The sequence below is a fragment of the Ursus maritimus genome, unplaced genomic scaffold, assembly GCF_017311325.1.
Source record: "Ursus maritimus isolate PB19 unplaced genomic scaffold, ASM1731132v1 scaffold_36, whole genome shotgun sequence".
NCBI lineage: Eukaryota > Metazoa > Chordata > Mammalia > Carnivora > Ursidae > Ursus > Ursus maritimus.
This window is the reverse complement of record NW_024426230.1, coordinates 24,083,343-24,096,486: the sequence shown is the minus strand read 5'-3', so window position 1 is coordinate 24,096,486 and position 13,144 is coordinate 24,083,343. Positions and strand designations below refer to the sequence as shown.

Below are 13,144 nucleotides of genomic sequence, written 5' to 3'. Positions count from 1 at the left end.
GACCGGCAGCACGGTGGGGAGAGACGGATTCCAGCGGGAGGGTCTGTTAAGACTTTTTGTATAAGGTGGCTTTTGACCTGTGTCTTAAAGATGGCTCCACTCTTCTTTTTGAGACAAGTTGAAGAAGGCTTCGCCATTGCCATCTGAATAGTCTTAATATTTATCAAGCTTAAAATATTAAAAATTTAAAAATATTAAAATATTAAAAGCTACATCTTGTCTTCCCAACTTAAAACTGTGTCCGTGTGTGTTAGATTTACGCACACACACTCTCCTTTATCAAACTCTCTACTTGATCTTAAGATAGTAAGGGTACAGGGGCGCCTGGGTGGCTCAGTCGGTTGAGCGTCTGCCTTCGGCTCAGGTCATGATCCCAGGGTCCTGAGATCAAGCCCCGCATCAGGCTCCTTGCTCCGCGGGGAGCCTGCTTCTCCCTCTGCCTCTGCCCCTCCCACTCCCCCTGCTTGTGCAAGTGCTCTCTCTCTGACAAATAAATAAATCTTAAAAAGAGGAAAAAAACTTAAAAAAAAAAAGACAGTAATGGTGGGAATCACTAGACTATGGAAAATGAAGTCTTTTTTTTAATTGTTGCCTTTTCCATACTTTTGTATATATCTCTCTCCAAAATGCAAATGATTTAAAATAATATAATACCACGCTTTGTACTTATTTTTATTAAGGCTTACCATACTATATTCTAATTATTTATATTTCTATCTTCCTGTCTGGAATTAATGCCCAAGCACAAGGACTGTACATTTTTTCAATTTTGCATCTACAGTAGCTTACAGGAAATAGTTACTTGATAAATAATAATTAATCTCCATTCCTACCATTCCATCATTATCATTGAGTACAAACAGGGAAAAGAATCTTCTTCTCATCAATTTACACCCAACTTGTGGGATTTTTGTTTGAAAGACCCTGGGTCCCCAGTTAGTATCACATAATGTACCTATTTTTATAATTTCTGAACATTCTTCTTCAGACTAAGGGAAACGAACAGCAGTGAGTGAACAATGCACGAAAGCCCGTTTCTAGTGCCAGAAGGGGCATATTTATTCAATAAATTTTAGTACGGTACCCACTGTGTACCAGAAAGTATATTTTTAGAGACTATTTCTGTCACACTTGGGCACAATGAACCTGGGGCACCCGCGATAGATCAAAGATAAGAGTAACAAAGGAATGGACGATAGAATGGTTCAGTTAGCAGTCTGTGTCCACGTCTATCCCATCCAGGAGGACAGAATTTCTAGATACTTAAGTAATCCACAAAATCTTTTTGACTGGGAAAATTATTTTCTTCAGCGGTGTGCACAGATGTCTAGTCTCAGAACTTCTGGACGTGCTTCTTGGTGCCAGCAGCCTTCGTGACTTTGAGCACGTTGAAGGGCACAGTCTTGCTCAAGGGCTGGCACTCACGCACCGTGACGATGTCACCCATCTGGACATCCCTGAAGCAGGGTGACAGGTGCACGGACATGGTCCTGTGGTTGTACTTTCAGATGTACTGGAGGACGTCTCAGACGATGACAGTGGTCCTATGCATCTTCCTCTTGGTCACCACGCCGGACAGAATCCGCCCTCGGAGGGAGACATTATAGGGGCATTTCTTGCCAATATAGGTGCTCTCAAGGCCTCCTGGGGCACCATGAAGCCCAGACCGATGTTTCTGTAATATCCCAGGAGCTTCTCCTTGCCAGTTCCTCCAAGCAGGATCCTCTTCTTATTTTGAAAGATGGTGGGCTGCTTTCGATAGGCATGCTTAGTCTGAACGCCTACCATCATCCTGGCCGCCTGAAGAAAGGGTACTCCACAAACTCTTAACTTTTCTGCTGTTTACTGTGCTGTTTCTACTGACAGCACAATTTACTTATACCACCTGAGAGCAGCCACAGTGACACTGGAAAGAACACACACACACCCCCATCATTTTGAGGTCCCCTGGTGTCCTTTCTTCCTGCAGGAGTTCAGGAGTCCTTGAAGGGCCAGGCTTGTCTGCTTTCTCCTTTCTGCTCCACATCAGAAGCTGCCCTCCAGAGTCTGCTCTCACAGCCGTGCGGCACCAGAGAGCTAGACGGTGATTTGGTACCTCAGCCCCCTTCTAGTCGAGGAGAAAGGCTGAGAGGGCAGCCCGTTGCTCAGGATGACACAGTTACTTATAAGGGAATGATGGAGAGCCTTGCGCGTCATATCCCGCCATCATATCCCGCCATCGGCGGTGGCGGCAGTGCTGGGGTCCAGCCGAGGCGGTCCTGCACGGCAGGTGTGGTGTTGTTTCCAGCTGTGCAGCTCCAGTCCCGCCCATCTGCCTCTCCTGGAGATTCTACAAACTACTGAATATCCCTTAATAAATCCCCTTCTGCTGAAACTAGCTGAAGTGGCTTCTGTGGTTGGCAACTAGGATCCCAGTCGACAATTCAAAACCACAGTGAGCTACCGCCCCACACCCATTAGGGTGACTATTATCAAGAAAACAAAGAAAAAGAAAGTAACAAGTGTTAGTGAGGATGTGGAGAAATTGGAACCCTTGTGGGCTGTTGGTGAGAATGTGAAACGGTGCAGTTGCTGTGGAAAACAGTACGGTAGTTCCTCACAAAATCAAAAATAGAATTACCCTACAATCCAGCAATCCTACTTCTGGCGTACCCAAGACTGAAGTCAGGGTCTCAAAGAGATATCTGTACACCTATATCCACAGCGACATTATTCACGATAGCTAAAACATGAAACATGAAGTAGGAAAACAGAACGCCAATTGCCAGAGGCCGGGGCGGGGGGAATGGGAAGTTATTGTACACTGAGTACAGCGTTTCCATTTTACAAGAAGGACAGAGCTGTAAGCTGGTGGAGGCAGCTGCACAACAGCATGAAAGTACTTAATACCACCGAGCGGTCCACTCGAAATGGTGAAGATAGGAAATCGTATGTTACATGCATCTTAACACCATTTAAAAATAAAGGAAAGACAGTACCAAGTGCTTGCAAGGATGCGGAGCACCTGGGACTCTCCTGGTTTGCTGATGAGTGTGCGAATGGTACAGCCATTGTGAAAAACCATATGGTGGTGCCTTGGAAGGTTACACAGACGTTTGCCGTATAATCCCACCATCCCGGCTCTAGGTATTTACCCACCTAGGCCCGCAGAAGAACTTATTGATAAGCACGGCTCGGGGGTGGGGGGAAGGGTGCGTGAGGGGTATCTGTGGTGATAGAGTGGTTCTGTAGGTTGACTTCATAGGTGTGAATATCCAGTTGTGATACTGTACCCTAGTTTGGCAAGACGTTACCAATGGGGGAAACTGGGCAGACAGTTTACAGGATCTTTACAACTGCATGTGAATCTGCAATTACCTCAAAAAAAAAAAAAAGTTAATAAAAAGAGAGAGAAAAGAGAAAAAAATCCCAGACCAGGACAAGAAGTAATTTTCCTGGTTTCACAAAAAAGGGTCGAATCCAGATCAGAACCCAGGTCTGGCTGGCCCTCCATCGTGTGCTGTCCCCTTCCTCCGAGACCGTCCGCTGAGCGGCGGCACACTGTGGTGGAAAGAGGGCTGCTCAGAGAGTGGGAAGCACGGCTTCCTGAGAAGGACCCTACGAGCGTTGCTTAGGACTCTGAGTGACTAAAAGGATATGCTTTCACTGGTAGGCTTTGAGTGAATCTATAAATTTGCGTGGTTTCAGGAAAGTACAGAAGACATTTTAGTAGGTACATGAAGTTCCCACCTGAACAGAAAGTAGTATGCAGATGATTCCTAGCATGGTGACAGTAGCAATAAAGGCTAACACGGGTACGGCACTCACCCCTCACAGCGGCTTGGAAGGTGGCTCCTATCTATGTTGCAGACGACACAAAGGAAGCAGAAGGAGGTCGAGTCACTGGCCTGAGTCCTCACAGATGGCTCATAGCCGGCTAGAGATGCCGTCTGGCTCCAGAGTTCATGCTCTTACTAGGAAAATCAGGTCAGATGACACTGAAGAAAAATAAATATGTTGCTGTGTAAGGTGCAGGATTTCTTACCAGTTGGGGGAAATATTGTTTAAATGCGTATTTTTAGAAGGACCCGCACGTGGATTCGTTTTAGGTGCCTCACAAAGCCTCACTGCTGATACTTGATGACCTGTGCAAGCTGCTTACAATAATAGGATTTCCTCCTGCGGTTTTGTAACGATGATCTTCACTCACCCCTCGGCATGTCTGCAGCCTAAAGATGACCTTATGAAACTGTTTACATCTTTTGGGTCAACAGATGCCTCCAGAGTCAATGGTTGACATGGGAGATGTAGCTAGGATCCAGTGGTTTCTGTTTGTACGAAGAGGTATTTAGAAACCAGTGAATAAGCATCACAAAGTTGAGAGGACTTAACGTATTAATTCCATTCAAGAAATGAATGCAGTTTTATAACCATCGATATGAAAAGAAATCTTACTTTAAGTAAAGAGTATTTTTAAAATGCAAATAATTCACACTGCCTGTCCTCTCCCCCACCTTGTCACACCCATGGATATTTCTATTTTGATACTGGGTTTTCTTAAGGCAGATTTCTATTTCTTTAGCCCTATAACTAGAGTTCCCTAATTTGAAGCCGCAGTGGGGTATGGCAGGTGGAAAGAATACAAATCAGAATTGAGACCCAGGTTCTCGGCCCGTTTGCTGCCCAGAGCAAATTTGTTTTTTTGACTCTGAATGCCTCATATACATTTTCTGCATCTCTTTCCTCAAATGCCAGGTGAACCTTCTCGTCTTCCCAGACCCTTGGGAAGTATTCTGAAAAGCCCTCCATGTTCTCCTATCTAGTTTCCTTCTTGCTTTAAGTGGGTTTGGAAAGGAAATCATTTCATGGACACACACAGAAAATAGTTAAAAACTACCATTTAGGGACACTTACGTTTCAGGCTCAATAACCACATTATCTCTAATCTTTATGACAATCCTACATGGTTGGATATATTAACTGGCTGGAATTATTAAGGTCCCGTTTTACAACAGAAGCAGCTGAGAGTGGAGAGGCGGGAGCAACGGCCATGTACACAGACACGGTGTTTGAGCTCGGGAAAGTCACTTCTTGGTCACCCGAGCCCAGTGTGGTGGCCGCCGCGCGCCAGCTCTCAGGAAAAGCCTGCTTTCCAAACAGCTGTTTCCGTGTCATGGCTTTAACCTGGAGTTCAGAAAGTCATTAATGTGTTTTCCTATTTCTTCAGTCTCATAAATTTACCTTTGGAAATTTACCCTTTTTTCTAGCACGTAAGGATTCAAAATCGTAAAATATGGAAACATACATACAGCCTTAAGATTTAAGATAAGTATGGTGGGCAATCAGCTGGTCAAGGTGGCAAAGAGATGTCCACTTTGAGGTTTTGAAACTCATTTTCCTGAAGAAGGACCATCGTACACAGTGACTCATCTACGGGTAGCCCAGGGCCAGCCACGGAACTCTCCCGAGGTTTTAGTGTTACTATTGCTGAGCTCTTAAGGCATTTGGGTTCGAGGGTGAAAGTACATGTGGTTGCTTTAAAATCTGGAGATGCAAAAAAAGGTGCTGATGTTGTTAAAGGAAGATTCAGAAACAAAGAAGGCTTTTTAGAAGAGGAGGTACTTTAAAAGGACGGCTTGCCGTATGTAAGATGCAGTAAGTATTTATTTATTTTAGAGAGAGACCAAGTGCACGTGTGAGTGCAGTGGGGAGCGGCAGAGGGAGGGGGGAGAGAGAATCTCAAGCAGGCTCCAAGCTCAGCGCAAAACCCAGACACAGGGCTCGATCTTATGACCCTGAGATCATGACCTGAGCTGAAATCAAGAGTCTGACCCAGTATTTAAAGGGAAAAACACACACAAAATAACTAAGGTTATGTTAATTTGGGCTGAAAATACTTAATTTCACTGTTGGTCAGGCTCACATATAAAGTCAAGGATGATAGGCCCTTATTTAATTTACATTTATTTTCCCTATTTACATTAATTCAGCAGTCTCCATTCAAGGGGAACAGTTGCCTCCATGCCCGGTTTTGTAATGTTTAGCAGTCATCTGTCGCTTCAGGTTGTTCACAGAGGGTCCTCGTTGCCGCCATGCCTGTAGCACGGGCCTGGCAAATACACGGGGCTGCGTTTGAGACCTGCCTGTCCAGCCTGGAGAGCTGGGACGCTTGTCTACTTTGACCAACTCTCCCAGCCTCAGCTTCTTCTTTTATAAAATGGGGCCCTTAAAAATTCCAACCAGTTAATATATCCAACCGTGTAGGATTATTACAAAGATTAGAGATAGTGTGGTTATTGAGCCTGAAAGGTAAGTGTCCCTAAATGGTAGTTATTAACTATTTTCTGTGTGTGTCCATGAAATGATTTCCTTTCCAAATCCACTTAAAGCAGGGAAAGTGAATTCAAGTATTTCCTCAAACAGCTATATAGTGTCATTTTAAGATCATGGTGACTCAACTCCCTTTTCCTTAAGGAAATATAATTGGGAAAAAAAAAAAAAAAGAAAAAGCTTCCAGCATTGCCCTGTGTTCGGCACTCAGAGGAGGTATCAGTACTCTGCCCAAGCTCGGGGACGTTGGTTCTCCAGAGTGTCGGGGCTGCACACAGAGGAAGTCGCTGGACTCCTGTGAGAAGGAAGCGTGATGACAAGACTCAGCTTCCCCGCAGCTTTAAAAAAGGAGGGTGCCACATTGTACTGTAAGTACTTGGGGTCAACTCCCAATGTCCTATACCTTCATTCAAAAGTCCTGACAACTGGGGCGCTTTGGTGGCCCAGTCAGTTAGGTTCTGCCCTCTGCTCAGGTCATGATCCTGGGGTCCTGGGATCGAACCCCGCGTCAGGGCGTCCTGCTCAGCAGGGAGTCTGCCTCTGCCTCTGCCCCTCCCCTTGCTTGTGTTCTCTTGCTCACTCTCTCTCTCAAATTAAAAAAAACAAAACAAAACACTTTATATATATAAAAAAAATGTCCTGGCAACCACCCCTACAGGCTAGGTAGTTTTCACAAAACAGTCAGGACCAAAGGTTCTGGACTCACTGCCTACATTCCCATCCCCGCTTCGCAACTCACTAGCTTTGTGTCCTTAGCAAAGGACTTAGCCGTTCTAAAACTCACCTTCCTCACATGAAACGTCACGATAATGTTGATGCCTGTCTCCCGGGCTTGTGAGGCTCACGTATAAAATTTTCTGAGCGTAATGCCTGCCAGGAAGAAAACACTAAACAGTTGTTGTTATCGTTATTTACGCCATAGTAATTATCTTGCACAGTATCAAACACTAGTAAGAAGGTAGAAATCCTAGTCTTCTGACTCCAAATCCCAGGCTCTTTCTCTTTGACCATGTGTTACCCTACGGAATGTTTACTGCTTCCTTCAATGACTAAAATACCTCAGTACTGTTGGTGTAATCCAGGGACGCTGAAGGGTTCTAATTATGCAGAACTACAAATAAAAGATCACTGCAAGAAGGAACAGATAATGGTGTCTCACTGTTCTTTGCTCTTGCTTGAGAAGAAGAGTCCACTTCCAGACTGCGTCTCAGTTCCCAAGAACCCTACTTCCCAGGAATTACAATTCTCTGATATGTAAATGAATTTCAGTCCTGCGGATAAAAGCGCTGCCTGTGGTTGACAGTAGAGAGGCCGCAGTAACCTCTCTGTTTGGTACTACACGGTGACATCAACTGTTGTCTCCCTTTCAAAGTTATCCTCTACTATTTTGCTCCAATTTCCTCCAGACAAAACGACTGGTGCAGCCGCCAGTCACGCTGGTTTTCCGGTTCACTGCCTACGTCGGCGTGAGTAAACGGCGCCCTTGCTCCCTACTTTAACTGCCACTGGACTTGGCACAGTTCCAGGCTCCTTGGGTACTGAACCTTGCAGAGTCCATAAAGTTAATTTTCCAGACTGACTGCAGCCTGGTATGACCTTCAGACGAGGCAACTCTGGAGAAAGTCACACTGGTGTTCCTATATCACTTAAAAATAATTTTTTTTAACTTGTCAAAAAGAAACATTCACCAACATAGGCCATAGGCTGGGCTGTAAAACAAATCTTTATACATTGCAAAGAATTTAAATCATACAAAGGAAGTTATCTGAAAAGAATGGAATTCTAATTCTAGAAATCAGTCATAAAAAGATGTCTAGAAAGTCCCCAAGTAGTTGGAAATTAAACAACACACTTCAAAATAACCCATGGGTCAAACAGGAAGTCACAAGATAAATTGGAAAATACTTTGAGCTGAATGAAAATGAAAATACAACATCTTAAGATTTCTGGGATGCATTTAAAGTAGTGCTTAGAGGAAAATGTATGGCATCAAAGGCTTAAATTATAAATAAGAAATACCTAAAATCAATGGTCTAGGTTTCTTTAAAAAACTAGAAAAAGCAGCTAAAAGCAAAGCAAGCAGAAAGAAAAAATAATGAAGAGATGAAATCAACAAAATTGAAAATCAGAAAAATCAGAGAAAATCAACTAAATCAAAAGCTGCTTCTTTTAAAAGATCAATAACATTGATAAGACTTAGTCAAACTGATCAAGAAAAAGAAGGGGAAAAAACAAATTACTAATATCAAAAATGACATACAGAACACTATTATATAACCTCTGGATATAAAAATCATTATATATGAGTAACATTAAATGGATGATAGTGTAATATTATTATATATGAACAACTTTATACCCATAAATTCCAATATCTAGACAAAATAGACAAATTTCTTGAAGACACAAGCTACCAAGACTCAAGAAACAGATACCCTAATTGCCCCATATTTTATTAAAGAAATAGAATTTGTAGTTTTAAACATTTTTTTTAAAGATTTTATTTATTTATTCGACAGAGATAGAGACAGCCAGCGAGAGAGGGAACACAAGCAGGGGGAGTGGGAGAGGAAGAAGCAGGCTCATAGCGGAGGAGCCCGATGACGCTGGGATCACGCCCTGAGCCGAAGGCAGACGCTTAACGACTGCGCCACCCAGGTGCCCCTGTAGTTTTAAACATTTCAACAAGGAAAACTCCATACTCAGATGGCTTTATTGGAAAATTCTAACAAACTTTTAAAGAATAAATAATACCAATTTAATGTAAACTTCTCCAGAAAACAGAAGAGAAGGAAACACTCCCCCACTCATTTTATGAGATCAGTATTATCCTGACACCAAAACTAGACAAAGACATTATAAGAAAACTATAGATCAATATCTCTCAGATATATTAATGCAAAAATCCTCAATGTGACTGACTCCAGCAACATATCAAAATGATATAACATCTGAACCAAGTTGGGTTTATCCCAGGAATGGAAGTTTTGTTCAACATTTCTATTTTTTAAATTTTTATTTATTTGTGTTCATTTATTTTTAAAGATTTTATTTATTTATTTGACAGAGAGAGAGAGAGAGCACAAGCAGGTGGAGTGGCAGGCTGAAGGAGAAGCAGGCTCCCTGCTGAGCAGAGAGCCTGACATAGGGCTCCATCCCAGGACCCTGGGATCATGACCTGAGCCAAAGGCAGACACTTAATGAACTGAGCCACCCAGGTGCCCTTCAACATTTTTAAAATCTATGAATGTAATTCACTGCATCAACAGACTAAATAAGAAAAAAACATATGCTCATCTCAATAGGTGCCGAAAAGTATTTGGCAAATTCAACATCCATTCACTATTTTTTAAAAAAATTCTCAGCTAATTGGATTATAGAAAACTTTCTCAATCTAATAAAGGGCTTCTGTTTTAGTTCTATATTGTGGCAAAACAAGTCCCCAACATTTAATATTAAACACTTATTATCTCACAGTTCCTAGAGATTAGGAATCCAGATATGACTAGCTAAGTGCCTCTGCTCAAGGTCTCTCACAGGACTGAACTTCTGTTGTCAGTTGGGGCTACAGTCTCTTCTGGAAGCTCACTGGAGCAGGAGTGGCAGTGGGGAGAGCCACTTCTAAGCTCATTCACACCGTTGTTGGCAAGATTCAATTCCTCAAGGGATATGGGACTGAGGGCCTAAATTCTTGGCTCTTGGTCTCCTCAGAACCTTGCCATAGGGCAGCTTACATCATGGTACCTGGATTCCCCCCGGGACGTGAGCAAGAGCGTACCCAAGGCGGAAATCTGTCTCATTGTAAGCTAATCTTGGAAGTGATACTCCATTACTTTTGCCATATTTGATTCCTTAGAAGCAAGTTACGAGGTCAAGCGTACGCTGAAGGGAAGGGCATAAATAACAGGAGGCAGGGCTCATTAAGGGCCATTTTAGAGGCTGCCTACCACAGCATCTACAAAGAAATCTGACATCATACCTAGTGGTACAAGACAATGCTTTCCTCCTAAGATCAGTAATAGAAATGTCTGCTCTCACTGTTCCTGTTTGATGTCACACAGGAGGACCTGTCAAGTGCAGGATGACAAGAAAAAGAAAGAAAAGGTATACCAGTTAGGAAGAACTTAACCTGTCCCTACTTCCTGATGACATGACTGTCTACATAGAAAACCCCAAGGAATTGATAAAAAGCTAGAACTTGTGAGAAAACACCAGAAGGTAAATAAGCATATGAGAAACTGCTCAACATTAGTTATTAGGGAAATGCAAATTAAAACCACAAGAGACAATTACCTACCTATTAGAATGGCTAAAATCGAAAGACCCGAATACCAAGCGCTGTTAAAGATGCAGAGTAATTGGAACTTTGCTGGCAGGAATGTAAAATGGCGCAGTCACTTTGGAAAACATTTTGGCCATTACTTGCAATAACATATACTTATCCTGTGACCCAGCAGTACTCCTCTTAAGTATTATTTTCCCAAGAGAAAGGAAAACATATGTTCACACAAAAGACCATGCATGACTGTTCATAGTGGCTTGATTTATAACCACCCAAACTAGAAACAACTCAAACGTTCTTTAACGGGAAACAGATAAAGTCTGGTTTATCCATACAATGGAATACTACTCAGCAATAAAAAAGAATGAAGTACTGAGAAATGCAACTACACGGGCGAATCTCAAACGCATCATGTTAAGTGAAAGACGTGTTGTTAGCCTCAAAAGGTTACATTTATAGGACATCCTGGGAAAGGCAAAACTATAGAGACAGAAAAAACATCAGTGATTATCATTTGCCCACAATTTCTAGGAGGTTCACAGACCACCTGTGGCTCATCCCTGGACCCCTCTATATGCTACTCCGTGGTCAAAACTGCCACCAGTTCCTCTCCTCTCCTCCCGGCTCCAGCTCCGTCCTGAACCCTACCCAGAGCTACCTTGACCCGTTTCTCTGCTCGGGTATCACTTCCGGGGCAAACACCCTGTCGACGCTGGGCGTACGGAACGGGCTAGATGGTACCGAACCGCGGAGTCAGCCTGGTAGCGAACTACTGCGTGATTTCCGCGGTGCATGGACGTCCCGCCGCTGCGCTCAGACGTGAGCGAGCGGGAGCCGGCTGGGAGCAGGATGGAGTAAGAACCCAAACAGGGGCACCGGACCGGCTCAGCCGGTAGAGCACAGGACTCTTCACCTCGGCGTCCCGAGTTTGAGTCCCACGTTGGGCTTGGAGCGTACTTAAGGAAAAAGACAAAAGCCCTAACCCTAAACCAAGGTGGGCTGTGGAAATCTCTGGCGCCCACGGCGGGAAGCCCGGCTGTCTGGGTCGGTGGCGACGGGCGGCCGCAGGCTAACGGAGGGAAGCGTCGGCTTCCCCAGGTTCAGGCACCCTACCTCCCTCTCCCTCTTCCTCTCTCTCCGCCTTTCATTCGTGCGTCCCTCGCGGCCCGGAGGCGGCGGCGCTCGCGGCGTGCGGGGGAGGGGCAGAGCCCGGAGCGCGCGGGAGCCGCGCGCCGCGAACCTCGGACCGCAGGGGCTGGGAGGGCGCTGCCGGCGCAGGCGTCTTCGCACGGAGCCGCCGGAGCTGCGTCTCTCTCGACCCGCGGGAGCTGCGGGCCTCGTCTCCCGGCGGAGGGCCGCGCACGGCGCCCTTCCCCACAGCCGGGCGGGCGGCCCGCTCCAGCGGCGCAGCGGGGCCGGGCCGGTTCCCAGAGGGACTGCGGCCGGGGCGGCGAGGCGGGACCAGGGCCGTGAGTGCCGGGCGGGGAGGGCGCGCGGGCCGGGACGGCGGGGGGGCCTGGGCGCCACGTGGCGCCGCTCGAGGCTGCGCGGCGCGGGCCGGGCGCGGGGGTCCGGCGGGACGGCGCGGGGGGGCCTCGCACCCCGTCGAGCCCCGCCCGGGGGTTGCCGGGCTCCCCCAGCTCGGGCCGCAGCCTCGCCGCCGCCCCCGCGGGGCCCCGCCGGTGTCTCCTTGCGCAAGGGAACTGAGACCCGAAGGAGAACCGGGGAAGCCCCGAGCCTTCCGGTCCTGCAGCCGGCTCACGTGTCTTAGATCGGGTGCCCTCTTACCATTAAACGGGAGAGATCATCTTACACCGCGGGTCCTTTTAGGGTGGCGGGTTGCGCTCTAACTGGAGGCAGTATACCGGACGCTTAGAATTGGGTTACCGCAGGCAGCGAGCTCTGTCATCCCGGATCTCGTTGCCGTTGCTGAGGGGCGAGGTTTAGGGACCTGGGTCGATTCCTAACTCCTGAACAAGTGCCCTTCTGTTCCAGGTGCTTGACAAAGACCCATCGTTGAGTGGGGGCCTCAGTGCAGTCTGTTGGTGCCCGTATTTTATAAGCGACGTCTTCGAACTATGTGAAGATCCGTTCTAAGATTTATTCCTCTATGATGGAGAAGTATGAAAAAATTGGGAAAATTGGCGAAGGATCCTATGGAGTTGTTTTCAAATGCAGAAACAGGGACACCGGTCAGATTGTAGCCATCAAGAGATTTCTGGAATCAGAAGATGATCCTGTCATTAAGAAAATCGCCCTTCGAGAAATCCGCATGCTCAAGGTAATGGATTCTTTAAAGTGAATTTTCAGGGACTAAACAATTAAAGCGAGTCGTGCTACGTTTAATAAATGTGTTAAGACATGGTAACATCTCCTTGCTGCATGAACTTTTGTCCTCAGTGACACAAATGGGATGCCTGTGTACAAGTCACCAATTACTGGGGGGGGAGGGACACCTGTGCAGGGAAAGGGGGATTCACTTTTGGAGATGCTGTGGGGTGTTTCCGTTTTCTTCCCCATAACTTCTCTCCCATGTCAGCTCTAGACCTGGTT

The 13,144-nt window shown here is 45.8% G+C and overlaps 1 long non-coding RNA gene and 1 pseudogene across 1 annotated transcript; one reads left to right on the top strand and one right to left on the bottom strand.

The window, feature by feature from the left end:
* Positions 1–1,031: 1,031 nt before the first annotated feature.
* On the bottom strand, positions 1,032–12,593 carry LOC103665345 (annotated as a pseudogene).
* On the top strand, positions 11,185–12,965 carry LOC121100305. Its single transcript, XR_005832062.1, has 2 exons — positions 11,185–11,585; positions 12,587–12,965. It is a non-coding gene; the product is annotated as an uncharacterized LOC121100305 (long non-coding RNA).
* The last annotated feature ends 179 nt before the right edge of the window (positions 12,966–13,144 follow it).